Consider the following 27951-nt stretch of genomic DNA (forward strand, 5'->3'; position numbering starts at 1 on the left):
TGCATTTTAAGTTGACCATCAGCAAAGACCCTATTTCTAAATAAAGTCACACTCACAGGTTCTGGGAGTTAGGACTTCAGTATCTTTTGGGGGTACAATTCAACCCACAACAGGGCCCTTCCATGCTTTGTACTTTGGTGGCTTGGGCTTTCTTAGAAGCATTAAGAGGAAGTGGTGCGGCCGGGCGTGGTTGCTCACGCCTGTAATCCCAGCATTTTGGGAGGCCGAGGTGGGCAGATCACCTGAGGTCAGGAGTTTCGAGACCAGCCTGGCCAACATGGTGAAACCCTCTCTCTACTAAAAATACAAAAATTAGCCAGGCCTGGTGGTATACGCCTGTAATCCCAGCTACTTGGGAGGCTGAGGCAGGAGAATCACTTGAACCTGGGAGGCGGAGCTTGCAGTGAGTTGAGATCGCACCACTGCACTCCAGCCTGGGTGACAGAGCAAGACTCTGTCTTAGAGAAAAATAAAAAAGAGGAAATGGTGCTACCCTCAGCTCCAAAGGTGATAAGTCCCTTTCCTTGCACTTGTTCACACGGTATGCACACACACACACTCACACTCATGTGCACTCACACACAGAGGTTCAGCAGCCTGGCAAGGACATCAATGCTCACGACAGAGGCTGAACTGCCACATTAACATCTGGACTCATGGAGACAGCGGAACATCTGGACTCATAGAGACAGCGGAAAATCTGGCCAAGATGAGGCCTGGAGGATGCCATGTGCTCTAGCAGGATGAAGAGAAAACTGCCAGCAGTGTAGACACTCGCCCTCATGGCACAGCAGTTTGCACAAGACCACACTAAACCCACTCTTAAAATATTGCAGAGGCTGGGGGCTGTGTCTGCAGCTCTAGCATTTGGCGCAGGAGTGATTACTTGTGGAGCATGCAGCACAGAGGGAAGCAGCTTGCCAGCGCGACGCGGATGCTTCCATCTCCACCACCAGCTACACCGAGTCAGCTTCTGTGGTCAGTGACTGCTCCTGCTGGGTCTCACTGGACCAGCCATTACTCTCTGCTGTGGGTGGGGCCAGGAAAGTCCTCCTCTGGGGGTAGACATGCTGCTTCTAGGCCCTGGGCCTGTGGGTACTGGCCCTGAGGACTTCAGCCCCAGGCAGCAGTGTTCTTCCAGCGACCAGCACCTTGGGCCTTCTCTCCAAGCTCCAGCCCCAGCTGCACCCCAGGACTGCCCCAGCCTCTGCTCCTCCCATGGCTCCTGGGCCCACAGCTTTCTGTCTCCTCAGGAGCTCCTCCACCTCTGTGACTGGTTTCTTCCAGGCTAGGCCTCCCAGGTCTCAGGGGCACATCCACACATGCTTTATTTCACACGGTCACACACATACATGTTCACACACATTCATACACATGTGCCTTACACAGCCACACATACATGCTCATACACACCCACACACACTTCACACAGTCATACATGCAATGTTAACACTCATCTGTGTGCTTTACAGTCACACACTCATTTACACACATGCTCTACAGTCTCACAATGCATGTTCACACACACGTGCTTTACACAGTCACACAGTCACATGTTCACACACCCTCACACAGGCTTGCATGCTCACACATGTGCACACATTCACTTAGGTACTTGCCTTATTTCTCTAAGTCTGCTTTCTTAGTTGAAACATGAGGATAAGGCCAGGCGCGGTGGCTCAAGCCTGTCATCCCAGCACTTTGGGAGGCCGAGGCGGGTGGATCACGAGGTCAAGAGATCGAGACCATCCTGGTCAACATGGTGAAACCCCGTCTCTACTAAAAATACAAAAAATTAGCTGGGCATGGTGGCGCGTGCCTGTAATCCCAGCTACTCAGGAGGCTGAGGCAGGAGAATTGCCTGAACCCTGGAGGCGGAGGTTGAGGTGAGCCGAGATCACGCCACTGCACTCCAGCCTGGGCAACAAGAGCGAAACTCCATCTCAAAAAAAAAAAAAAAGAAGAAGAAGCATGAGGATAATTTGTTTTCCCTTACCCATTTCACAGAGTTGCTAAACTGAGTAAGTGATTTGGAAGATATTGACTGGCATAAATGAGGCAATTGTTATTATTTATTTCAAAATTCATTTTTATTTACATTAAAAAATATAGCCGGATGCGGTGGCTCATGCCTGTAATCCCAGCACTTTGGGAGGTTGAAGCAGGAAGATCACCTGAGGTCGGCAGTTCAAGACCAGCCTGGCCAACATGGTGAAATTCTGTCTTTACTAAAAATACAAAAAGAATTAGCCAGGTGTGGTGGTGTGTGCCTGTAGTCCTGGCTACTTGGGAGGCTGAGACAAGATAATCGCTGGAACCTGGGAGGCAGAATTTGCAGTGAGCCGAGATCGCGCCACTGCACTCTAGCGTGGGTGATGGAGTGAGACTCCATCTCAAAATAAATAAATAAATAAATCACACAGTCACATGATTCAAAATGCAAAAGGCAGGGTCAGACGTGGTGGCACACGCCTGTAGTCCCAGCTACTCAGGAGGCTGAGGTGGGAGGATTGCTTGAGCCCAGGAGTCTGAGGCTGCAGTGAGCTATGACGGCAACACTGCACTCCAGCCTAGGTGGCAGAGCGAGACCCTGTCTCAGCAAAACAAAAAGTGAAAAAGTGGAAAAGTGAAGTTTCCCTATTACGTGTCTCCAAATCACGTAGTTCTCATCCCCACAATCAGTGTTAGCAAATTCCTCTATTCCTATCAGGAGAGAATTTTACATGTACAAATTACATATGTATGTACTCTTCTTCCTTTTTTTTCACAAATGATATGTACCTACACACTGTCTGTGTCTTACTTTTCTCACTTAACAGTACATCTTGGCTGGGCGTAGTGGCTCACACCTGTAATCCCAGCAATTTGGGAGGCTGAGGCAGGTGGATCATTTGGGGCCAGGAGTTCGAGACCAGCCTGGCCAACATGGTGAAACCCTGTATGTACTAAAAAATACAAAAATTAACTGGGCGTGGTGGCACACACCTGTAATCCCAGCTACTGGGGAGGCTGAGGCATGAGAATCGCTTGAACCCAGAAGGTGCAGGTTGCAGTGGCCTGAGATCATGCCACTGCACTCCAGCCTGGGTGACAGAGCAAGACTCCATCTTAAAAAAAACACAACACTATACATCTTGGAGAATCTTCTGCATCAGCACATGAAGGGCTTCTGCATTGTTTTCGGGCCACAGTGAATTCCACTTTATAGAATTACCATCATTTATTTAACCCAATTCTCAATAAATGGGACATTTAGGGTGTTTCCAACATTTTGCTATTTCAAACAAAGCTGCAGTGAAAACCCCTGGATGGATGTCCTTTCTCACAGATGTGAGTGCATCCATGAATACTGTAAATATATAAAATGGACAGAAAAGCTGCTTTTCTTGGTGTCTGAGTCTCTCTTTCTCCTTAGTAGACACTCACTTGTACAACCTTGGCCTGCCAGAAGTCTGGTGGGCATTACTAGGTTGGTGCAAATGTCACTGCAGTTTTTGCCATTACTTAAAAAAACAAAGGACAGAAATCACAATTACTTTTGGCACCAACCTAATACATACACTGGAGGGCCCTGGGTTGTCCCAGTTCTTTAAACCAATCCAAAAGACCCTTGCTTTGGCTGAAGAGACAATCCTTTCCTCTGATTCTGAGCATTTCAGTTGGATTTAGTCTACATGTAATGAGCTGACGCTGCCTGCATGTGGAAGTTACAGACCTGCTGAGAAGAAGGGCGTTTGCAAACCAAAGAGCACATCAGTTCTGCATGTGCCCAGTTCTTCAGTCACCTGCCGTCTTCCAGGCACCGTGCTGGGCATGAGGATGCAGTGAAGACAAGACAGGGCAGGTTCTGCCCTCATATGGCAGAGACGGGCACAGAGCAGACAATTCACAGATGATACGAGTTGTGACGGGAAAGCAGGAGGAGAAAGAACATTCCTCAACTTAGGTCAACCCCAGCATTTGGAGGCAGAAGAGAGCACCCCTCAACTCTCTTTCCTGAAGCTCCTTCAGGTTTTCCCTAGAGCCTATGGCTCTTTCCCTAGGGTATTTTGCTCTGGTTTTCTTTTGATCTCCTCACATCGTTTTTCTCACTTGCTCTGGGTAGGTGGAAGCTGGCAGGGCTGGGTTGGGGAGGTGGCTGCTGCCAGCCCGGCACTTCTGGAGCTGCAGCGGCTTCTCAGCCTCATGTAGTGCTGCTGACATCAGCTTCAGCAAGCCTTAGTCAGCAGTGAGAGTGGGAGCTGGAAGCGAGGATAGCTTCGGCTGCTACTCACTGCCCTTCCCAGCCAGGGCTGGCTGGTGACTGGGAAGTCAGGGAAGAGCTGCCTTCCCATCCTGACCATGCAGCAGCTCCACCTGCTTGGAGTCCTGTGCTTATCGGAGCTGGCTCACCCTTCCTGACATAGAGGAAGGCAGCGCTCTGATAAAATGGGTTGCGCCAAGGTTCAGCTGCTTAATGTGCCAGCCCTCCCAGGAATATTTGTGGAGGGCTTCGCTTGACTGCAAAGGAGTGAATTACTGATTACAGAGGCAAGTCAGGCAGGTGGGAAGACTTTATTTGGTTGGATCACAGGGGACCTTCCCATACTGGCAACGGCTAACTTCATTTAAGATGATATTCTTCATAGTCTGTGCCCTGATATTATTGTTGTTTTAACTGTGAGAAATTTGTAGAAATTAAACATTTGCTTAAGTGTGGAAGATTCTGAGCCCTCATATTCATCAAACACCTTTATAACCCGGTGTTCCCCACAGCTGATCAAAGATCATCTCCCTTACGACAGTGGAGCCACAGAGAGGGAACTTAGGTGCTGTCACACTGAGTGAACAACGTGACAAAGTCGTAATCGTGTAAATATAGTGTATAGGTTTTCAACCTCTAGAATCAATCTATGGTAAAGTAAGTAAGACTGAATTACATGTTACCAACCTGCTGGGCATGGTGGCTCACGCCTGTAATCCCAGCCCTTTGGGAGGTTAAGGCGGGAGGATCACCTGAGATCAGGAGTTCAAGACTAGCCTGGCCAACATGGTGAAACCCCATCTCTACTACAAATACAAAAAAAAAAAAAAAAAAAAAAAAAATTAGCTCGATGTGGTGGCACACACCTGTAATTCTAGTTACTCGGGAGGCTGAGGCAGGAGAAGAATCATTTGAACCCAGGAGGCAGAAGTTGCAGTGAGCCAAGATCATGCCATTGCACTCTAGCCTGGGCAACAAGAGCGAAACTCTGTCTCAGAAAACAAAACAAATAAATGTTATCAACCACAATTATATAAATATAGAAGTAAAACTAACAGAAGTTGGGGGTAGGAGGGGATGTCTTAGTAGAAAGACAGGTAAGAGTTCAAGTTAATTTATTTTACAAGAGGAGACCACTGAAATTTGAGTACATTGTTACATGTTACAAAGATAACCAATAGAATAATTGAAAATTGTAAATGATTAAAAACAAGAGGTGGGGATTGGGTGGGTGATCTAAAACCTCATTTTAGGCTGGGCACAGTGGCTCATGCCTGTAATCCCAACACTTTAGAGGCTGAGGCGGGTGTATTGCTTTGAGGCAAGGAGTTTGAGACCAGCCTGGGCAAAATACTGAGACCTTGTCTCTACAAAAAAACCAGATTTAATTAGCTGAGTGTGGTAGTGCATACCGATAGTCCCAGCTACTTGAGAGGCTGAGGTGGGAGGATCGTTTGAACCCAGGAGGCAGAGGTTGCAGTGAGCTGAGATGGCACCACTGTACTCTAGCCTGGGTGACAGAGTGAGACCCTGTCTCAAAATAAATAAGTAAATAAACAATTAATTCTTTAAAAAACCCCTCATCTTTCTTAGGCAGGAGTCGTAGATATCCGAAGTTGACAAATAAAAATTTAGTAGCGAATTACTTTGTGTTAAGGAGATGACCATCTAAAAGTAGAAAAATGTAAAACTGATTGCCTCTGAAGAGGAGGCCCGGAGTAGGGCAGGAAATTGTGACTGTCTTCTATTCTTATTATATCATGTTTAAATTATGGGCAGGTTTTATATTCATAAAACTTGCAAGAAGTACTTTTCCAATTTTCCACATTTTTTATAATGGGCATACGTGATAAGAGAATATATGAAAAGCAGGCTGGGCCAGATGGCTCACACCTGTAATCCCAGCACTTTGGGAGGCTGAGGTGGGTGGATCACAAGGTCAGGAGTTTGAGACCAGCCTGACCAACATGGCGAAACCCTGTCTCTACAAAAAATACAAAAATTAGCTGGGTATGGCAGCGTGCACCTGTAGTCCCAGCTACTCGGGAGGCTGAGGCAGGAAAATCGCTTGAACCCGGGAGGCAGAGGTTGCAGTGAGCCGAGGTGGTGCCACTGCACTCCAGCCTGGGTAACAGAGCAAGACTCCATCTCCAGAAAAAAGAAAAAGAGAGAGAATACATGAAAAGCTTTATGGATTTTCTTTTTCTTTTTCTTTTGAGACAGGGTCTCGTTCTGTCGCCTAGGCTGGAGTGCGGTGGTGCGATCAAGGCTCACTGCAACCTCTGCCCTTCTGGTTCAAGCCGTTCTCCCACTTTGGCCTCCCGAGTAGCTGGGACTATGGGTGAGCACCACCATACTCAGCCAATTTTTGTATTCTTTGTACAGGCAGGGTTTCACCTTGTTGTCCAAGCTGGATTTTTTTATTTAAAAAAATTTAAATTGTGATAAAATGTAAAACTTACCATCTTATCAGTTTTTAAGTCTCCAGTTCAGTAGTGTTGACCATATGCACATTGTTATGTAATAGATTTCTGGAATTTTTTCATCTGGTAAAACTGAAACTCTGTATCCACTAAACACTAACTGCCTGTTCCCCCTTCCCCTCAGCCTCTGGAAACCACCATTCTACCTTCTGTTTCGATGAGTTTGACTACTTTACATACTTTAACATAAAGTATGGAATACGGCAGTATTTGTCTTTTGTGACTGGCTTATTTCACTTACATATTGTCCTCAAGTTTTATCCATGCTGTAGCATTGACAGGATTTTCTTCCTGAATAATGTTTCAGGAATATTATTTCCGAATAATATTGCTGAATAATATTTCATTGTAGGCTAGGCCCGGTGGTTCATACCTGTAATCCCAGCACTTTGGGAGGCCGAGGCAGGAGGATCACCTGAAGTCGGGAGTTCAAGACCAGCCTGGCCAACATAGTGAAACCCCGTCTCTACTAAAAATACAAAAATTAGCTGGATGTGGTGGCATGTGCCTATGGTCCCAGCTACCTGGGAGGCTGAGACAGGAGAATCGCTTGAACCTGGGAAGCAGAGGTTGCAGTGAGCGGAGATCATGCCATTGTACTCCAGCCTGGGTGACAGAATGAGACTCTGTCTCAAAAAAAAAAAATTTCATTGTGTACATATCATATTTTCTTTTTAATTTTTTTTTTCTGAGACAGAGTCTCATTCTGTTTCTCAGGCTGGAGTGCAGTGGTGCCATCTCAGCTCACTGCAACCTCTGCCTCCTAGATTCAAGCAATTCTCCTGCCTCAGCCTCCAGAGTAGCTGGGATTACAGGCGTGTGCCACCAAGCCCAGCTAATTTTTGTATTTTTCTTAGAGACAGGGTTTCACCGTGCTGATCAGGCTGGTCTCGAACTCCTGACCTCGTGATCCACCTGCCTCAGTCTCTTAAAGTACTGAGATTACAGGTGTGAACCACCATACCCGGCCTAAAAAGTTTTTTAATTTTAATTTTGTTTTTGAGACAGAGTCGTGCTCTGTTGCCCAGGCTGGAGTGTAGTGGCACAATCTCGGCTCACTGCAACCTCCACCTCCCAGTTTCAAGTGATTCTCCTGCCTCAGCCTCCTGAGTAGCTGGGACTACAGGTGTGTGCCACCTTTCCCAGCTAATTTTTGCATTTTTAGTAGAGACTGGGTTTCACCATGTTGGCCAGGCTGGTCTCGAACTCCTGACCTTGTGATCCACCTACCTCGGCCTCCCAAAGTGCTGGGATTACAGTCATGAGCCACTGCCCCTGACCCACATTTTCTTTGTCCATTTAACCATCCATGGACGTTTGAGTTTTCCCCCCCTTATTGGTTATTGTGAATAATGCTGCAATGAATATGGGCATGAAAGCTTAATTTATTTTTAAAAAAGGACACCCCCCAAATAGATGTGGAAACTATAATCAGAGAAAGCTCAGAACTTGTGTAAGTCCCTTCTGGGCCAGGGCAAGCCTGGCCATGAGCTTAGTTCCTGCCTTCACCCTCCTGACAGCTGGGAGTTAGTCAAAGTCCTACCTCCTGGGATGGTTGATCCTGTAAGCTGGATGAAAAGTGAGACAGGGAAGGAGCACAGGAAGGAGCCAAGTTGGCATCAGCCTGGCACATGGTCCTTTTTGTTGTCCATCAGCCTCTGCAGTATTGCCCACAGTTGGGTTCTCCCAGCCCTGCCCACACCAGCCCAGTGTCCTGGTCTGGCTTCCGGTGGCTGTGAGCAGCTGGGATCTGAGTTTAATGGAAATAACCATCTTATTTTCTTGTTCATTCACTATTTGGTTTAGTCTTTTCAGGACTATTTTAGGTCTCTCTTGGGTTAGCAGAACCCATTCATCTAGTCCCTGGCTGTCCTGCCTGAACAGGCCCGTTTCTAGGCTGGAGGCTGTGGGTGGAGCCCAGCGTCACTCCTACTATCTAGCTTGGATGGTTTCCCACTGTTAAGTGACAGCTTGTTCCTGGACAGGAAATTATTTAAGTTCAGCTTTTCCTCTGATGATCTGGGAGGCACTCAGTTAACACACGTGTAACTGAAATCCTGGAGGGACCTGACCATTGATGGACATGGATGTGTGACCTTGGGTCCTCAGGCACAGTGTGAGATGCTTTCCATAGAGGAGGAAGAGTATGGGATGTGGGGTCTCCAAAATCACGGGGGAGATTTCCTGTGGGGCTATTGGAAGGTGTGGAAGGTATTTCCTTCCTCACTGGACCATGGTTTTGGGGCCACCTGGTAGCCTCAGATGACTTTTTTGAAGTCCTTTTCTGAGGTAGTGACTCTCAGAGCTGGGTAACACTTGCCAGAGTTCAGGCGACTGTTGTCTGTGTCTAGGAAGAAGGTTGACCCTGGGGTCTCCCCTGCTTCCCATTCTACACCATCTGCTTTTCCTGGCTTGATCACTGATGGGGATGTCCTGTTCTAATTTATCCTGTCTTTTTCCCTTCCAAGCCCTGGAGGTAGGTGGAGGAAGGATGTTTGCTAAGGCTTAGTGTCACTAGCTGCATGTGGCTATTGCAGTTTCAATTAAATAGAATGAAAAATTCAGTCCCTCAGTTATACTAGCCATGTTTCAAGTGCTCAATAGCCACACGTGGCAAGGGACATTGCAGATGTAGAACATTTTACCATCACAGAAAGTTCTGGAGGACACTGCTGCCCTGAGTGTCTGCTACCTTTTCTCCTCTTTGATTGTGACCTGGAGAATTGGAAGTTGCTACTCCATTAGGCTGTGGGCTCCAGAACTCGCTGCCTATTGAGAATTCAAAAGCAGAGAATGAGCAGGGTGGAAATGCCTCCAATATCCACTTAATATTCAGTCCAGGGCAGCATTAGGCTCTGAAGTCTTCTGACTGTGATATCTACAGTCTGAAAGCTGTCCCCCAAGCCCTTTGAGGTCTGGCCTACAGCAGGAATTCTGTTCTGCTTACCCGCTCATCACCAAATCCATTTAAGGTATTTTCTGGGCTATGAGGGTGTGCCAGCCTAACCTGGTCTTCTGATCTCGGTTTTCTAAAACATCACATGACCTTGGATGTTTATCCTGGTGCTACCCCTGCTGCAGTGCCTTGTGGTAGGCAGCTGCTGTCTATACACAGGATCTCCTGGCAATTCTTCTTACTCTGTGAAAAGATTCTGGCCACTGGGGTTGGGAGGAAGCAGGGACCTGTGTCTTTCTGGGGAGTCTATAACAGGGATGAGGTTTTCCAGAGTAAGACATCACAACTTTGGCCAGGCATGGTGGCTCATGCCTGGAATCCCTGAACTTTGGGAGGCCGAGGCAGGTAGATCACCTGAGGTTGAGAGTTCAAGACCAGCCTGGCCAACATCGAGAAACCTCATCTCTACTAAAAATACAAAATTAGCCGGGCATGTCTGTAATCCCAGCTACTCTGGAGGTTGAGGCAGGAGAATCGCTTGAACCCAGGAGGCGGAAGTTGTGCTGATATCACAGCCTTGCTTTCTTCCCCAGACCAGCCAGAGGTTATCCTTTTAGTCTTTTGGGTCCACCCTCCATGGCTGTAATTATTCCCCATAGGACAGCTAGCTTCAGGCCTCACTGGGGAATCCATTTTACCTGCTTTGTCCAGGATATTGAGAAGAAGCTACGAAGGGAAGCCAGAGAGAAACTTCTTCTCTTTCTACTGGGTTGCTGAGCTCAGAGGCTATGAGTATAGGGTTGCCAGCAGCCATCCTCTTTGCCTTACCAGGAGAGCCAGTCTGTGAAGCAGATCTCAGTAGAGTAGAAAAAGGGAGAGAAAAGAGAGCCCTGAAATATTTTCAGGGCTTCTAACACCAACTGTGTTTTAATACTTTGCAAATGAATAGACGTCTGTGCCTGCACTTGCAGTTGTAAGAGACAATCAATGCCTTTCTGCTTAAGTTAGTTTGAGTTGGGTCTCTGTTATTTGCCACAAAAGTAATAGGGTCACCAGGGCAGAAAATTTGTGGAGAGGACACCTCTGTTTGAAGATCAAGTTCAGGTTATGGCCAGACTGAAATTACAAGTGACCCAGAGGCCAATCTTATTCACAGGTTTGCCTTCCTGAAACTGCCTTCTGCTCGGAATATTTCCTTCTCCTCTTCAGCTCCCCAAATCCTCCCTGGTTAGACTCCTTCCCCTCCAAAGCCTCCTCTGACCACCTCAGCCTGCGGTGAACTCTCTACCCTTTGTCTTCTATTACCAATTACGATTATCAAAGTATGATTATCAAAGAATTGTGAACTGCCTTATAGATGTCTGCTTTCATTGTGTAGCATGGCACTTCAGTGGTTTTACTGTTTACAGTTTGCTACTCTCTCCCTCCAGTTCAACATCAGAGACAGGGTCTGATGCTTTTGTGTTCCTGGCAGAAGCCAGCATAATATCTGGCATATAACAGACCTTGTTGAATGTTTGGGGGTTAGAAAACGCGTGGAAACATGTCTTTTGTTTGTTTGTTGGTTTTTGTTTTGTTTTGTTGTTTGAGAGGGAGTCTTGCTCTGTCACCAGGCTGGAGTATGGTGGCGCAATCTCAGCTCACTGAAACCTCCATCTTCTGGGTTCAAGGGATTCTCCTGCCTCAGCCTCCCGAGTAGCTGGGATTACAGGCTTGCGCCACCACCCTCAGCTAATTTTTGTATCTTTAGTAGAGACGGGATTTCACCATGCTGACCAGATGGTCTCGATTTCCTGACATCGTGATCTGCCTGCGTTGGCCTCCCAAAGTCCTGGGATTACAGGCATGAGCCACCACGCCTGGCCAAAACATGTTTTTAAGGTAGAAAACAGCCAGGATGTCATCATGTGAGAGGTATTGCAATGTGTATACAGTTCTTTTTAGTTGAGAGATAAGCACTCAACTTAAGCACCCAGGATGACAGTGGGCTGCATTCCTCTATTAAAGCTATCTGGTCTCTTACCAAAGAACTCTTTCATATCAGGGAGTGAGGATGGAGAAAGGGCAGGAGTGGGGAAGGGGAAGGGGGAGGGTGGGAGTGACTCTGAATCAGCTCCTCTTTGGAGCTCAGGAACTGGCTCAGGGGGCATGCTAGAGAAACTGGAATCCTCATTCCACTGTCGCTCCTCATTCTGGATCCAGTTTAAACAGCTAGAGACGACATTTCCACCAGACGTGGGTCTGAATGCCATTCTGCTATTTCCCATACATCCTGCCCCAACATTAAGAAGTCCAGGATTTGCCAGCATTGAAGCCATTAAAAATAATGTAAAGAACTTTTGAGTGACAAGAAGGTTCTTGAGATAAGCATATATCCTAATTCTTCAAAAACAATACTATTTGAAGGTATGGATTCTGGGTCACTGTTAAAAAGGGAGAGAATCTCTCTCCTCCTTTCAGCTATGGTAATAGTCACATCTGAAAATGGCACGGTCAGGCCCTAAACTGTTCTCTACTTGTTTTCTGGCTCTTCTCTTTCTGATTTGGTTATAAATGTCTCTCCTGGGGAAATGCCATGTCTTATACTAAGTGTACTCTCCCAGCCACCAGGATGCTCAATAAGTGACGACTGGATGGATGAGTGCATACTTACCTAGACAAACAAACAACAAAACCCCCTAACATTTATTAAGCACTTACTATATCCAAGGCACATGCTAAATACTTTACTGCTATTATTTCATTCTTAGAGATGTGTATGTGTGAAAATCACATAGGGAAGAAAATAATTATATTAGGGTGACTTCTATGGCTTCTTTCAGCTAGAAGATGCGCTGACTTCATGTGGCATTAGGGAAACTAGGATATTGAGGTGGGGCTTTGGAACCTAACACTTAGAAGCAGAAATAAAAATAGTATTATTAGCAACCTCTTTCTAAGTATCTTAAACATATTTTCTTATTTATTCCCAAACAACAACACTATACGATAGGTACTACTGCTAACCCCAGTCTTAGAAGAGGAGAGTGAGGCACAAGGAGATTAAGTGGCTACTCTAAGAAGCAGTGCTGGCATCCATGGCTAAGGTGTCTTAACCACCATGCTCCCAAAGAGACAGCAAAGCCCTCCCATACCTGAGAAGGTGCCTTTCCACTGGGCCACAGGGATACAGGGGAAGGGAAGGAGGGAGTGTTGCCATAGAAACATCAGGATCCTCTATGAGGAGGGGTGGCACACAGGGCAGCTGGTGCTGAGGAAGTTTCTGGAGACAATTTGGGGGCCTCCAGCCTCTTTAGGTCTGCAGGAGTCTGTGAGCCCAGTAGGAAGCCAACTCCCCATCCAACTTAGCAGCACTTGGTAAACGTCAGCTTTGCTCCCAGAAAGGTAGGACAGGACGTTCTTCGAGTCCTAGCAGCAGGACTGTTAGACAGCAGAGCTGTGATTAGGGCATAAAAGTCTGTGGTTGCCAGGCACACCCTTTTATAGCCAGCTAGTTTGAGACGTCAAAAGTATTTAGAGACTTTTGCTTTTTTTCTCTACTCATCAACTTTATGACCCTAAACACATTCTTTCTTCTCTTTCTGTCACACATTTTCCAATCCCTGGACCGAGTTTGTAACTCACTCGTGAGTCTAGAAGGCTTCCTGAAGAGCTTTAAGGTATTTCAAACCTGATTGGTTGGGCAGAGCAGAGTGGGGGCATTTCTTTTTTGGGTTTATTTTGCTTCAGTTACTCCAGGCTTCTCTGCTCTGGCCTAGTGGCTGGCTCCTTGGGAGCTGGGGTCGGGTATTTTGATGGTAGAATGCTGGCTGAGAGTATAGGTTTAGGCTGCAGAGGGTCCTATGTCATGTCCTGACTCTGCCATTAAGGACCATATGACTTGGGACCTGTGACTTGACCTCTCTGAGCCTCAATGTTATCATCTGTAAAATCGGACAGAATGATCACCTGCCTCAAAGGATTGTTGTGAAGATGGGGTGAGAATACTTACAAAGCACTTAGCTCTGTTCCTGTCACCATTTTATCCCCTAATTTTCTTAGCAGGCCTAAGATAGCCACAGGTCTGGGATGAGGGTATCTGAAGGAGGGGTTATGAAGCCAGGGACCCAGATTATGAAGCTAGGGAACCATCCCTAGACAAACTTGGAGGTGAAGGATAAAGAGATCTTGTAGCAGAAAGTCCAGTTTGAAGTTTCTTAAGATGGTAGAATCCAAGACTTGCAGGATTAGAAGAGATCCTGGAAATCCTGTAAGACTGAGAAGATGGCAGCTTTGTTGCAGGAAAGTGGGAAAAATAGTGGACCAGCGTGACCTCCATGAAGTACAGCTCATGAAGGCAACTGAGGTTTCAATGGGAGTGCCAGGAGGCCAAGAAGAGGATGGGACTGTGTGGGATCTGTGAGCTCAGTCACTGCTCGAGTGAAAGAAGGCTATCTTATTCTTCCTTGGACCAGTTCCTCATTTTTCCAGGAGGAGTTGCTGGTGACTTAGGAAACACGATGGAATGGGTCCCAGTTGCCCTAATCTGGTTATAACCAACCCATGTTTCCTGTATGGCCTGGCATAGAAACCAAAAGAAGGGTGTGCAGATCTGGGGAGCACAGCTGTCCTGTCCTCTTTGAACAAGCTAGATAGGTCTGTTTAAAAGGAAAACACCAACAACCAAAATTACAGTCAGGAAGAAGTGCCTCCTTCTGCAAGTAACCGGGCAATTAACTGCTAATGAAGCTCTCAGTTTGTTTTCTGAGGCTTACAGTGTAGTACTTGGTAGATGTGCCCTGCCCTGCTTGTCACCAAGGTGTTGAAGATGAAGCATTTCACATGAATCAAGATGGAACTCTTCCATCTGATTAAATATAATAGCCCGATTTATTTCAACATCATGAGCTCTTAAAAGCAATGCCCTTTTATAGTTGAAGCACTGGAAAGGATTGCAGGGCTTTTGAGTCCCCTGTAACTGGGGGTGGGAGTGGGGGAAGAGAAAGCACCAAGAGGTGAATAGACACGCAGAATACACACACCAGTTTTTGTCAAAGTTTGGACTGTGGAATTATCTCTTTTGCATCTGAATCACCTGCCCATTATGAATGCAGATTCCTGGGTCCACATCAGTCCCCAGTCAGAAATTTTCCACATGATTCTTTAGAACATCCAGGTCTGAAAATCTCAGGTAGGGGTGGAAAGTCTTCTGGGGATATTAACATTGATCTGTGAAGCACACAGACCAATCCAAACACCACTGCAGCCAATAGTGTCTACACCTACCCCAGAACATCTTTTACTTTAGCATTAAACAGATGATGGTTCCATGTTTATACCTCATCTCCCTATAGGTGGAGAAGCAAATAGAAAAGCAGCCCAACAGCCCGCAGCCAGAGAAACAGCATCCCTGTGTAGAAATCAACCCCCAGATCATCAAAGGCAGACGTCCGCTGCCAACTCCCTAGTCTCCGGTGTTGTAAATGCTGACTACTGCCGGTTTATCTACTGATAACGAAGGTGAACACAAGCAATCTCCAGCAATGGTTCACATGGGACTCTCAGGTTCTTGAAAAACCACAAGAGATTGACAAATGCTTCTACTGTAGACCCAAGCACAAACAGTTCATTTCCTCAAGAGCTCCCCACTGCAGTGGCTGTAAACAATATAGGGAGGAGGGGAGAAGTCTTCTTTTCCCTTCTGCCACAGCTTCTTCCCCTTTCTGATGTCAGATTTTTCTGACGCTAAGTCCAGACTAGGGGAAAGAAGCTATTAATACAGAAACTCAGGAAGGGATCCCTTCCCCCAGAGGCCACGATTCTTACAGCTCTTTTTTTTTTTAGATGGAGTCTTGCTCTGTCACCATGCTGGAGTGCAGTGGCATCATCTCGGCTCAATGCAACCTCCACCTCCCAGGTTCAAGCAATTCTCCTGCCTCAGCCTCCCAAGTAACTGGGACTACAGGCATGCACCACCACTCCCAGCTTATTTTTGTACTTGTAGTAGAGATGGGGGTTTCACCATGTTGGCCAGGCTGGTCTCGATCTTTTGACCTCAAGATATGCCTGCGTTGGCCTCCCAAAGTGCTGGGATTACAGGCATGAGCCACGGTGCCTGGCCTATGGCTCTTTCATAGTTTGTTACAAACCTTCTTTTTTCCTCTAGTTTCAGAGAGTCTGGGGCTCTAAGGCTTTGAATCCCTGAGTCTTCTGAGACATTGTGTTACAGTGATTCTCAAACTTCATTCAGCGTGCCCCGGTGAAACACAGAGCTGGGTCCTGCCCACCAAAGATTCCAGCAGATTCTAATAGATTCTAATAGATTGTGATTATAGGCAGCCCCCATCACTCAGGAACAGGGGGTAGTGGCTCACATTAAAAAAAAAAAAAAAAAAAAAAAAGGACACTTTATTGAGATATATTTCACACACCATACAATCCTCCCATTTAAAGTTTTTTAGTATATTCAGAGTAGTGCAACCATCAGAATATTTTACAACATTTGTATCACTCTTAAAAAGAATCCCGAACCTGTGAGCAGTCACTCTCTATTTCTTCCAACTTTCCTCAATCCCCGCCCCAGTCCCAGGAAAGCAGGAATCTGCTATCTGTTTGTATGGATTTGCCTATTCTGGATAGTTCGTATAAATGATAATATACAACATTTGGTCCTTTGTAACTGGCTTCTTTCACTTACTATAACATTTTCGGGGTTCATCAATACTTCATTACTTTTTATGGCTAATATTCCAATGTACAGATATACCACATTTTGCTTATTCATTCATCATTTGATGAACATTTAGGTTGTTTCTTTTTCTTTTTTTCGGAGACAGAGTCTTGCTTTGTCACCCAGGCTAGAGTGTAGTGGCATATCATAGCTCACTGCATCCTTCACCTTGGCTCAAGTGATCCTTCTGCCTCAGCCTCCCAAGCAGCTGGGACTGCAGGAAGGCACCACCACACCCAGCTAATTAAAAAAAAATTTTTTTTGTAGAGGTGAGGGGGATGGTCTTGCTATGTTAACTAGGCTGTTCTCAAACTCCTGGGCTCAAGTGATCCTCCCACCTTGGCTTCCTAAAGTGCTGGGATTACAGGTGTGAGCCACCACTCCTGACCTGGTTGTTTTTACTTTTTGGTTACTATGTGTTAGCCATGAATTAATGCTGCCATGAACAGCTGTGTACAACTTTTTATATGAACAGGTGTTTTCATTTCTCCTGGGTGTATAGCTAGGAGTGAAACTGTGGAGTCAAATCGTAAATCTATGTTTAACCTTTTGAATTGTGCCACTGCACTCCAGTCTGAGTGACACAGTGAGACCCTGTCTCAAAAAAACAAAAAATACCTTTTGAGAAACTGCAGACTGTTTTTCAAAGCAGCTGCACCACTTTACATTTCTGTCAGGAGCGCAAGAGGGTTTCAATTTCTCCAAATCCTGGCCAACATTTATTATTACCTGCCTTTGGTTATCGGCATCCTAGTGGGTGTGAAATGGTATTTCACTGTTTTTAATTTGCATTTTCCTGATAGCAAACACTATTGGGCATCTTTTCTTGTGCTTATTGGTCATTTGTATGTTTTCTTTGGAGAAATGTCTATTCAGATCCTTTGTCCATTTTTAAACTGGGTTATTTGCCTTTATTAAATTGTAGGACTTCTTTATGTATTCCATTGTTTCTTATCAGATATGTGAATTGCAAAAATTTCCCCCCATTCTTTAGGTTGTCTTTTCACTATCTTGATGTCCTTTGATGCGTAAAAGTTTTAAATTTTTGTGAAGTTCAATTTAACTATTTTTTTCCTTTGTTGCATGTGGCTCATATTTTTGAGAAACGTTTCTAAAACGCAACTCGGAACTCTGGAAGCCTTGAGATCTCAGAGCTTGGTGGGGCTTTTCAGGTCACCTTTGAGGGGAATTTTCTCCATGTTTGAGGTTTCATTCCTCCATCCCAGTCAGGCATGGCTCCTCTGAGCCAGGAGCATAGAGCCCCAGGGAACCTTTACTGGGTTTACATTCCCTCCCTCTCCTGAGGTCTGCCACAATAGAACAGCTGAAATGACAGTCTGGAAATGTCCTTTATTATGAAAACTCAAAGGCTTTTGTCTCTGGGATTTGAAATTTTCATGCAAGTTTTGGCAGCCAAGAATTAGGAAGGAGGAGGGAAAGAGATGGGGGAGTAAACGCTGCCACGGATTTCCATAGTGAGTCACCTCAATTCTCTGTTGTCTTGGTTTTCTCACTCATACAGTGGGGCACATACCTCCATCTCCCCATCTCACTGGGGTACTGTGAAAGTGAATTCACCTGTATTTATTAAAACACCTTGAGATCTTGGATTAAAGGCATTACTGAGACACAAGGTATTATTATAACAATAAATGATTTAATAGCAGGGTGAGGCCATTGCAACAAGAACTGATGGGAAGGAAGAGGCTCTGAGCTGTGGAGGGACTGCAGCCTGAAGCCTCTGGCCCTGGACACAGGGTTTTATTCTTAGAGGTGAGACTGCGATTTCTCACAAGCTCTTTGGGCTGTTTCAGCTGAATTCAGCAGTTTTACTGAGTGCTTCCTATATGACTTCTACCAGAGGGAGATTACAATCTTTTTAGGAAGTAGGTGATATAAAGTAAAACTAAAACAATTATTAATAGAAACAATACAAGATATTATAATCAAATGAATTGGGTATAACAAGTGTCAGAGAGAAACCGGAAGCAGTGGTGATAAAGAACAGAATTCCGTGTTATGACTTCCAGGTCTACCACCCACTAGCTGTGTGACTTTGACTTTGCCTCAGTTTCTTTTTCTGTTACTGCAATTGTTTTTGTAAAGCACTTAGAAGAATGGCTAATACATAGTAAGCAGTCTCATGGTGGACCCACCTAGGCACTTGCCTGACACTGCTTTTGCTGGTTATAAAATCTTTGCCAAGTTGCTCCATGCCTCTAAGCCTCAGTGTTCTGTCTGTAAGATGGGGATTAGGATACCTTGTACCTCGCAAGATGGCTGTGAAGATCCTGGGACACAGTTTGTGAAGAGTGTAGCACAGGCCCTCTGCATGGTGAGCATTCACTGGAGGACAGTTATGACTGTCACTAACACTGTGACGTGCCCTGGCTAAGGCGTGAAGGGTCCCTCACAAGTGGCTTAGTTAATTAAGTCAGGGGGCTTCTCTGGAAGCTGAATTTGAAGCGGACCAGAAGGCATTCGTAAGATTCAGGTGATAAGAAGGCAGAAACAAACAAACAAAAAAGGTGAAAGCCTAATGTTGGAAGGGGTGAGGACAAATCCTGGAAGGCCAGAAGGGGGACTTGTCACTTTTCCCCTAGCCGGCGGGGTCTAGTGGAGCCCTAATGGAAGTTGATTTATCTCCGAGGAATCTCTGCTCTCACCTTCGCGGTCCGCGAGTCTGGGGCTCTGCAAGCCTCCAACACACTCTCCCTCCCTAAGGAATGTGGGCCCCGCTTTCTGGGCCTGCCAGACCGAGCGCCTACCGCTTCCTCCGCAGTCAGGAGCCTGGACGCTGCCTTCACCCCACCCTCTGCCAGGATCCAGTTTCAAAGTCACCTGAAAGCCATTTCCTTCCGCGCCAGCCCCGCCCCTCCCCTCGCAGTAGATCACCTGGAGCTTGCATTTGCCCAGAGTAACATTTTGGGGCGGGCGCTTGTTTTATTTTAAACGAGACTTCTAGAAATCGTTTGCCCTACACCTGGATGACAAATACACCCCGTGGTTCTGATATCAGTATCCCATTCCTCCTCCCAAGGAACTAGTGACAAAGTCTTACCAGTGGGCGTTGCTCCTCTTCCGGGGCCCCAGCCTGGGCTTCCCTCCTCCGGGCTTGTAGGGAACAGCCTCGTTTTTTTCGGGATCTTTATTGATGAATTATTACAAGTTTTTAGATTTATGCTCTTGCTCAAAATCCAACATGTCTGTATTGAATGTCCCTGTCCACCATCCTTACCCCTTGCCCCAGTTTCCAGGTGTGTACCTTTCCATGCGCACACGGTCATATACAGAGACATAAAGACAAACGGTTCTCTTTTTTTTTTTTTTTTTTTAAAAAAGTGGTCCTCTATCATCCAGGTTTCTGTGTCTTATTTTTCCTATTTAACAGTTCCTTGAGCTGCCTTCAAGTTATCTGCTTTATCTCTTCCCCGTCAGCTTTTCGGAGGTTTGGATTTATCTCTGTAAAGCGTCACAGGGACGGAGTTATGGTGAGGAATTCAAGACATGCCTTTCTGACTTGGAAGAGTGGAGACGGCCTGCTCTGGTAGGATTAGGACCCCCAGATCCGATCCCACTTGGGAAAGCCCTCAGCCCCCTTCGCAGGACCCAGTGTTCCCTGTCCGTGCAAGGGGGACGCTCTGGCCATCCGTGCGCTCTCGGAAGGCGGTGGTAGCACGTCTGTGACACCAGGGTGACCCTACCACGTGCGTCTTGGAATCCTAGAGCATCTAGGCTGCCCGGGAGCGGCAGGCGGCTGGCGGGACCGACCCTGCCGGGGTGCGCGCTCATCACCCTGCGGGCGTTAATCATTAGCCGCACCCGGGCCCCCGCCGCCGCCGCAGCCTCACCCCGGCTCGGGCTCGCGGCGCTGCGAAGGTTCCCCGGCCCCCGCGGAGCCGCCAATTGCTGGACCGCAGCCGCGGGCCGAAGTCTCCACCCACAGGAAAAATTCCTGGCCCGCCCCTCCCTCACTCCCTCATTCCCTCCCGCCCTCCCGCTGCAGCTCCGGCTCCGCTCCCCGACTTCCTGCCCCGCGCTGGGAAGCCGCGCGCTGGCTGGGGTCCCCGGGGGCCGCGTCCGGGCGGGCGGAGGGGCTGGCGGTGGGCGGGAGCGGCAGACGGCCTCAGCCCCTTCCGAGAGCGACTTTCAAACTCTCGCCCGCGTCGCGGCGGCACCTGGGTAGCCCCGCACCCAGTGCGTGTCCCGAGCCCGCGGAGCGGCGACCGCTCGGTGAGTGTCCCTGGATTCTCCCCTCTCCCTTCTCCGCTCTGCCGCCTGCAGTCGCCGAGCGGCGGTGCCCGCAGTCACGCCGGGGCTCCTGTCCCCGCGCGGCCCCGGTGCCAGCCGCCTGCGGGATGAGGACCCGGGCGACCGAGGAGGGTCTGGGACTGTGTGGGCTCCTGCCAGGGCCACCCTGCCGCAGAGGGTGCGAGCGCGGGAGGGTCGTGCGGGGAGGCGTTTTCTGTCCTTTTTTCCCCTCCACACCGGAAACAAAAGGGGCAAATGCGCCGGGTGGTTCCAGAGAGGCTCAGTTTGAAATCCAGGAAGCCCGCGAGGCCGCGCGCGCCCGACGGCTGGTGTTTGGCTGGAGCTGTGGGCCGGGCGGGCGGACCCTTCTGCGCGGGGATCCGAGCTCTGCTCCTGCCTGCCCGGGAGGCGCCTGCAGCCTGTTCCGGGTTGGTGTCGCGCGGTGCTCGCGGTTGTTGGGAATCTCGGCTACCTGTCCGAGAGCGAGGGGAGTCGGGGCCAGAAGCGGGGAGGGGAAAGCACAGAGGCCACCGGCCGCCTCGACCTCGCCCACTCCTGAAGTCCGTTTAGTTCTTCCCACCCTTCTCTCAGCCCTTTGGTTTGGAAAGCCTGGACAAGGCGTGCAAGCTTAAATTTTTAAGGCGTTGTTTAGATAGCTACTTTATCTCTTTGGGGCGACTTTGGAACACAAAAGGAAGAACGGAGGGGAAAATGGAATGGTTGGAGGTGGAGAGGTGTGGCTTTGGGGGAGGGTGGTGTTAGAGGCCCCCGAAGAGTCACTCGCTAATCTGTTGGCAGATGTAGGTGCCTCCTGTGCCCTGCTCTGGGGCCCCCAGCAGGAGACCCACACTGCATTCACCTTACGGGGAACCCTGGACTGAGGGTTCCCAGTTTCTCCCCAGCCGTGCCTCTGCACGCAGCCCAGTCACATGGCCCTTGCTCAAGAAATAATAAGCAGGGAGGGTAATGACAGTCCAGAGCGGGGGAGGGGCCCGCGCTGAGCACCTCGGGCCGCCTAACCTTCAGCAAAGAGGCTTTCCGGGCTCTCCTTTGTTGGACAAGGATGGAATCCTGAGTGGCTAAACCCCAACTGTTCCCCAGGAGGAAACCTAGGAAGAACCAAAAGTGTACATTTATCTCTCTGTTATTCATCTCTCCCCTGTGGTTCTGGGCTGGCCCCCTGGATGGAATGGCGTCACCTCCCCGTTCGACACCTGCTGTCCCCCACTCCCTTCCTGGAAGATGGGGCTACCCATTGGCTCCCTAGGTAACTTGCCCTGGGGATAGGGCAGGGAGTTGGGAGGCCAAGGCCTAGCTGCTGAGGGAGTGATGTGTGGACGAGCTGCTTTGGGGGGCTTTTCTACTGCCTTTTATTAGAAGTTGCATGGCAGGGGAATTGGAAAGAGCACTGGACTGAGAGTCCGGTACGGGTCTCTGCCTGAGTTTTAGACCTGGCTCTTCTGCATAGCATGGAAGATGGACGGAGTTGAAGGTTGAGAGTCACTTGGGCTGGAAGGCCCCTCCGATTAGCCTACTCCATTTACTCGTGAAGGCGGCAGAGCCCAGAGGGGAGAGGTGATTTGAGCCTTGGACCCTATTGGCCATGTAGAAACCAGAGCTCAGATTTCCTCATTGTCTGATCTGTGTTTTTTCCAACATGATCTGGTCAATTCACTTATCGTTTCTGACTCAGTTTCCACATGAATAAAGTGGAATTACTTGCCTGCTCTTCCTCATAGGAGCTGTGGTGAGGATCAAAGGAAGCCTCATTTGTGGAAAGTGCTCTATAAACTCCTGTTAAAAATAAAGGGCTCACAGTGGATGGGAAGGGAGTCTCCCAATGGTTTTAGAATTTGCTGGCTATGTCCCATGTGTGTGCCACAAGGAAATGTTAGATACTAGGAGCCACTGGTGGATGTTTAAAACACCCTGGTCTTATTAATAGCTCAGCTCCAGAGTAAACATTTGCCTTACCAAATCCACTGCTATCCCAGGGTCACTGTTTGCGCTGGAGGAGGCCAAAGGCCACGGCTTGTGAGATGACCGGGGTGGAGGGGGAAGGCGCCTGTGTTGCAGATGTATACCTTGCCCCTTCTCTTCTGCTGGCTCCCAGAACCTTGTGAAGGCTCCAGCTGTAAGCCTGGGGGTGCTGCCACAGGCCCAGGCCGCCCTGGCCTCGGAGGGTTAAAAGCGAAACCCTCTGGCTACTCTCTGTTGTGTTCGGGGTTGCAAGGACTCTGGGAGGGTGTTGCTTTTGCAGCTGCACTCAGGGCTGTCTTCAGCTTCTCATCTGTGCCCCCTCCCCCATCCCAGGCCGCCCCTCGGGCCCAGGCGACTGCTCTGTCCCGCCTCTCTGGCCAGCTGCATGTCCACAGGCCTTTGTTCCGTGGCTGCAAGCCCGCCCTACTCCTCCCTCCCTCCCCAGCAGAAGCCCTCCAGCTGAGGCCCTGGCAGCTGGAAATCACAACTGCCAGCAGGAAGGGGCTACTGGAGCCCCTAGCAGACCTGGCAGACCCTCGTTTCCTCTTGTCAAGCTCATCTGGGCCCCCCGATGCACCTCTGGCCAGATTCCCACACCATCTTTTCTCATCTCTCCTTTCTTCCTCTGAATGGATGGTTCAACTTTTTCCGCCAATACTCATGCCTCTTAGTTCTATTTTAAAATACTCTTCATTCATTTAACAGTTAAGGAGTTAGCACCTACTCTGTATGAATGCTAGATGCCGAAGACACAGCAGTGAAGAAAATATACAATAATTATTGACCTCATAGAACTGACTTCAGCAGGAGTGACGATAAAGGTTGAAATAGGGAGCGCATTAGGGATAATCAGAAATAAAAAATATGATAGGGAAGGTAGGTGTGAATTGTCATGGAAGGGCTGAGATGATAGTTTAGATAGGGTGGCTGGGGAGGCTTCTGGGAGGAAGGTACTTTTGAGGTGATGCCCGAAGGAGGTATTTTCCTTCATCTCTGCCTTCTCTTCCCTGAAGCCCAGTTCATCTCACTGTGGCATCGAGGAACAGGGTTTGGAGTGGGACACACCTTGGCTTCAAATCCCTGGCTTGACAGCTCACCAGCCCTGTGTGCTTTGACTTGGTGCTAAATTCCTTTGAGCTGTGTTACTCACCTATAGCAGGGAATTAGTCATCATACCTACCACATGCGGCATCATGACCACATACAGTGAGATGACATGGTGAATGCTTAGCAAAGATGATAGAGAGGTTCCATAAATTATTTCTCCAACCAAATTCTGCAGGGCTAGCATGAGATAGTTAATGTCATTGCTAAGGACTCTAGGTGCAAAGCTTTTCATTTTAGGTATTGGGCAGGAGTAGGGAATTAGAGGGAGGGGAAAATAGAAAACCTTGGCAAAAACTTTGTAGTTAGGGAGCCTTTCCTGCCCTACCCTAGAATGCAGATGGCTGAGGACATGGGACTTCCAGGTGTGTGCTATGTGCCACCCCCACTGTGCCCCCACAGATAGGATGACTAGGGCAGCCCTGACCACCCCCTCTTGCTCTGGAATTCCCCCTGCTTCCAGCCAGCCCCAGTGAATCACACCTCCCTGGCCTCCCAACTCTGCCTCACAGTTGTCTACCCCTCCCCCAGCCTCCTGTAGGTAAATTATTCCTGGAGGTCGATGCCAGCTGGTGGGAGAGGACCAGGGGTAGGGAAAGTGGGGGAGGGTGCAGATGGTGGGTGGAGCTGTCCTAGGAAAGCCCAAAAAGGTAGCTAGAGGATTCTGGTGGAGGCTCTGAGAAGGGTAGGAAGACTTCCAATAAGGGTTCACCGTGGACCAGAATTTAAAGTAACAGAGTGACAGACACAATGAGAGCTCAGCGTTGTCTGCCTAGCTCCTAGTCTAGCTCCTAGCCGCTTCCACCCAGCTGATCTGATGAGTCTCCGCCCCTCTCTGCTGGTACCACGGCCTCGAAGGGAGGGGTGTAATCTAAAGTACCGCTGTCAAAATCTGTGGTGAGTGGCTTCCTGGGGACCCTGCCCTAGCTCAGGAAGTGAGGGATGGGCAGTGGAGGGTGAGGCCTAGGGAAGTGGTCATGGTGAGATCTACCCCTCTGCCCCACCCCCAAAGTATGTGGCTGCACACTCAGGGCAGCCAGGCAGGCCCTGTGATGAAGGAACTTCCTGGGCCTGCCAGTTGGTGCCTGGAGACGGGTAAAAGCGATAACAGAGGAAGTTGCAAAGAGGGCCCTGAACAGCCCCAAGCATGTTAGCATTGGGTGACCTGAAGTCAGGAGAAAGAAAACTGGACGGCGGCATGGACTAAACTGATCCAAAGGGGGCCCATCTAGAGCCACTGGTAGCCCCACTGTGTGTTGGCTGCCTGGGGATAAAGGTTGGCCTTGCTAACTGGGTTGCTGTCTGAGGCCAGGAATGGTGCTGGGCTCATCTTTGTGCCCAGATAGCATTGAGAATGGTACAAAGTGTGATCAACAGGATGTGATGGGCTTGGGCTGGGGTCCCACCCTGAGAGTGATCTGGGCTTGTGGTCTCATCTGCTGCAGCTTTTGATCCATGGGACCCTACCACTGCCTTCTTCCCCCTAGGTAATCCCATGGGATTAGTGGGAGGAAGGCAGTGGTAGGATCGAGTCCAGCCCTAGGTGGGCCGTTGCCATCAGGGAATGCAAGCTCTAGGGAGAAAAGGGCTTTCTAGAGTTATCTCAGCTGACCTTCGGGAAGGGAGCCCTTATGTAAGCTCAAGGAATGGAGTTTTAAGGACTTGCACTTTCTTTCATGCTGAGCAGATCTGGGCTGAACACAGCCGGAATAGGGTTCTCGTGGGCACAGTGGTAGCTTTGCATGCAGCCTTTAGTGAAACACAGTTTGAGGGTCCTACAAGTTGATCTGATTATCACCAGAATCTGGGCTGGGACTGGAAGGGAAAGATGCAGGAGGAGTGAAGTCTATTTTACCTTGGGAACAGGGTCCCAAGAGGAGAGATGGGTCCTACAGGTGCTGGAAGCTCTTAAAAACTCACATCCTTTACTTCCCAGGTGTGAGACTCTGTGTGTGTGTGTGTGTGTGTGTGTGTGTGTGTGTGTGTGTGTGTGTGTGTGAAGTATTTATTGAAAAGGAACCAGTCTTCTCATACAGCTTCTATTCCTCCAGCTCATTGCTACATCCCCAGGGCCTGTTGTACACTAGGATTCCAATAAATATTTGTTTAATAAGTAAAAGCCTACTGTGTGATGAGATCTTAGGAATTAAGGAAACATTCACACTCTTTATAAATGTTCTGTTCCTGACAAAGAATGTCCATAAGGTTCTAAGAAGTAACCTGTAGTCAGCTGTTCTGACACTAGGGCAGGAAGCCCTGTATTACTGCAGCATGTAGGAAGGAGACCTACAGTCATTGGAACCTGTCTTCCAAGGCTTGCTACACATTTTGCTACCTTGCAAATCGGCCCCAAAGTGGACAGCAAGGTGTACTTATAGTGTTGGATATATATCTTCCCATAATATGTTCATAATGTCCAATAACACCTCTCCTACCCTAAAGTCTTATTTGGAACTCAGCTACCCAGCAGCCTTGCTTATTTGCATGTAGCCAAGAAGGTCAAGGACTCAAGTTCCTACATTTTTCTTCATACCAGCCTCCTCAGATCGTGTTTAACTTACATATAAACTGTGTCATCCTATTTTCAAGTTTGGAAGAAGCAGCAAATGAAAGAGGATAAAGGCCAGGTGTGGGGACTCACGCCTGTAATCCCAGCACTTTGGGAGGCTGAGGCCGGTGGATCACCTGAGGTTGGGAGTTTGAGACCAGCCTGGCCAATATGGTGAAACCCCATCTCTACTAAAAATACAAATATTAGCCAGGCGTGGTGGTGGACACCTGTAATCCCAGCAACTCGGGAGGCAGAGGCAGGAGAATCACTTGAACCCAGGAGGTGGAGGTTACAGTGAGCCGAGATTCTCGCCATTGCACTGCAGCCTGGGTGACAAGAGCAAAACTCCGCCTAAAAATAAATACATAAAATGAAAGAGAATAAAGAAACCAGCATAGAAGGGGGAAAAATGACTACAGTGCAGAGTTGGCAGTGAGAGCAGACTGAGATAAAAACTCCAGGAAAAGCAAGTGCTAGCAGAAGAGCTGGGGGTCTTTTTCTGGGGGGAATGGCTTGGGATCATCAGTTTGATAATTGAGGCTTTGCTGGTAATTGTGACCCAGAGTCATCGAGAAAAGGTTAAATTATGTTCCCTTGACTCTGTTTAGGAAGGCAGGGAAGTGTATAACAGATTTTTAAAAGATTCCCAGTCAGGTTGGCTAAAATTTTAAGTGTTGTTACTTAGGTAATAATAACACTAATCCTTTCAACACGGCCAAGTAGGTGGTTTACCCCCTTCCCTCACCCCCAGATGGGGAAACCTAGTCCCCATGATTTGGGTAACTTGCTCAGGATCGCTCAGCTAATACTTGGCAGGGATGGGGTTTGAACTTTGGGAGCACACTCTTAGCCCTACCCAACGCTGTTTTGAAACTGCACAATCTTGCAAATGCTGCTTTTTGGATGCCCTCTCCCCGCAGGGGTTCCAGCTGGCCAAGGTTTTGCTGTGTTACAGTAGAGCCTGGATGTGTCCAATCTTAATTCAGCTCCACCCAAGCAGATTGCCAGTTATCCCAAAGGGTGTTTGTCTCAGTTGAAACAAGAGTGCTTTTAATGCATGTACATCGTAAGCACCTACCTGGGTGTCACACAGCACTTTCTGAAGCCAGAAAATGACAGGGAGGAGTTGCAATTTAAAACCTCCCAGGGCTCTTTCTGCAGGAGCTTTGTTCCTTTGTTTGGGTCTGGAAACTGGGGAAGGATGCTGTGCTGTGCAGCCTAGGTGCCTGTTGCCCCAGCTGGTCTCCAGGGTGGCTGGGGCCCATCCCTGCATAGGAGCCCCTACCCCATGTTCCCACCATCTAGATCTAGCAAGTGTTGATTTTCTTTTTCTTTTTGTTGAGACAGGGTCTCACTCTGTCACCCAGGCTGGAGGACAGTGGCACAATAATGCGTCACTATAGCCTCGACCTCCCATCCTCAAGCAGTCCTCCCACCTCAGCCTCCTGAGTAGCTGGGACCATAGGCACTGCCACCATGATCAACTAATTTTTTTTTTTTAAATTTAGGTAGAGACAGGAGCTCACTATGTTGCTCAGCCTGGTATTGAAATCCTGGGCTCAAGAGATCCTCCCGCCTCAGCCTCCCAAAGTGTTGGGATTCCTGGCGTGAGCCACCACATCTGACCTTCTAATTTAACTTCTGCTTCCCACATGTACTTTTTATAATTTATCTGGAACGTATATTTTTATATGACACTGGTTCATATAAAACCTCATGAAGAGCTTAAAAAAC

The 27951-nt window shown here is 48.2% G+C and overlaps 1 protein-coding gene across 2 annotated transcripts in view; it reads left to right on the plus strand.

The window, feature by feature from the left end:
* The window catches only part of PLEKHG3 (pleckstrin homology and RhoGEF domain containing G3), a 74052-nt gene that overhangs the window by 11406 nt on the left and 34695 nt on the right, over positions 1-27951 (plus strand). The window contains exon 1 of one of the 2 annotated variants that reach the window (XM_064374933.1): positions 20517-20564. The exons of the other annotated variant lie outside the window; for it this stretch is intronic. The gene's annotated coding sequence lies outside the window, so the exon portion shown is untranslated. Of the gene's footprint in view, positions 1-20516; positions 20565-27951 lie in introns of those variants that run through there. 2 annotated transcript variants of the gene reach the window in all.

Source organism: Aotus nancymaae, unplaced genomic scaffold (assembly GCF_030222135.1).
Source record: "Aotus nancymaae isolate 86718 unplaced genomic scaffold, 86718_ANA_hifiasm-v0.15.2.pri h1tg000011l, whole genome shotgun sequence".
Lineage (NCBI taxonomy): Eukaryota > Metazoa > Chordata > Mammalia > Primates > Aotidae > Aotus > Aotus nancymaae.